Source organism: Rhinolophus ferrumequinum, chromosome 10 (genome assembly GCF_004115265.2).
Source record: "Rhinolophus ferrumequinum isolate MPI-CBG mRhiFer1 chromosome 10, mRhiFer1_v1.p, whole genome shotgun sequence".
Lineage (NCBI taxonomy): Eukaryota > Metazoa > Chordata > Mammalia > Chiroptera > Rhinolophidae > Rhinolophus > Rhinolophus ferrumequinum.
In genome coordinates, this window is record NC_046293.1 from 49,179,363 (window position 1) to 49,180,960 (window position 1,598).

The window sequence follows — 1,598 nt, forward strand, 5'->3', positions numbered from 1 at the left end:
CGTGCCCTCGCCCCGCCCCCTGGAGCGTGCGCAGAAAGTCAGATATAACGCTCCTTACTTCTCCGAGTAGAACCGGCTTAGAGAATTGACAGGTGTGTTAATACAAAATCTGATGCCCTGCCTGCTTCTAATATGATTCAACTTCACCGGAGGTAACCCAAAAACTGCAGGGTCGTCCTGACTTGTTCTGATGCCCAAAACAGTAACGCCTTGAATATTTCCTTGGACTTCCCTCAATTTTATCCCTAATATTTGCCTTGCTGATGTCTAACGATCTGTCACAACCTTTGTTAAGTATGATAATCATGTGAGAAAGTTACTGTTTCTCTACCGTGAATAGACGATGTAAACTTGTAGCTCTGGCAATTTTGCAGAGTTTTTTTCCCCCCTTAAGACCTTATATTTGGCAAACCAGTTCTTCAGTCTGACTCCTCCCTTACACCCTTGCAAGTAAACTCCTTCCTTTTCTAAGTGTGTGTATCTTTGAGTTTTTCTAGAACGCGTATATTAAGGTCTGTCTTTAGATATATTCTGGCTTACAAAGCAGAAAGAATATGAAGCTTTTAACATTTCTTGCTTCTGCTTCCTGTATGAGTGAGCTTTTTTCATTTTCATGACAACTCTAAAATTGTAAAAAAAAGAATAATAATAGGTAATAATTTTTAATGCCCACAAAAACAGAAACAAGCAAAATTTTCAATTTGAAACAGCTCTATGACCTCAAAAATTATCGCAAAAATCCAAATCAGTGGCTCTCAAGCTTGGCTGAACTTTGAAATTACCTAGGGAGCAGGAAAAAAATTTTTATTTCTAGGTCCCATACCCAGAGATTTTGATTTAATTAGTGCAGCCTGGGCATCATGATTTTTTTTAAGCACAGGATACAGCTGTACAGCTGACCTGGGAACCATGAATCCAGGTAGTGCCCTGGGGTCCTCCTTTACAAGGTCCACATTAGCACATCTTTCTCGCTGTCTAATTATTTGGTATTTTTGTATTTTAAAGTCACAGTAGTCAAATCATTAAGTGTCATTAAAATATGTACTAATGGAATGATTGTTATGGGTTTTGTGTGAAGCGAATAGATAACTAAGAGTTTTTTGTGTTTTAAAATTAATAATAAAAAACTTTAAAACAGATATTAATTGATAGATGTTCTTAACAAAAGCAACTGTGTTTTTTTAATTATTATTATTAATTCTGGCAGAGTCAGTAGAGATGGGAGAAAGGAACCAGCTGGCTGCTCTAGTAAAACTTCATAGACCCTTGGGTGAATCCTCTTTCCTCTTTCTCTGTCAAGTCACATATTAATCAGATAGTTGCTTAGTGAGTACAGAATCAAAATGAGAGGAACACTTGAAATATCTTGATGGCCACCATCACCTAATTCTGAGGCTCTCATTATCCTACAAAAAAAAAAAAAAAAAAGCTATGCCTGTAATGGCAGCCTTCTCTCTGCAAAGGAGTTTAAGAGTTTTTACTCTTCGCAGTCATGTGCTCATCTAAAACCTAAGAATTCAATAAATAAGGAAGAGGAGGAGGAGAACAGATATTGACGGCAACCAGTAAGCTCTATCCCAGGCCTTACTAAGTATTCT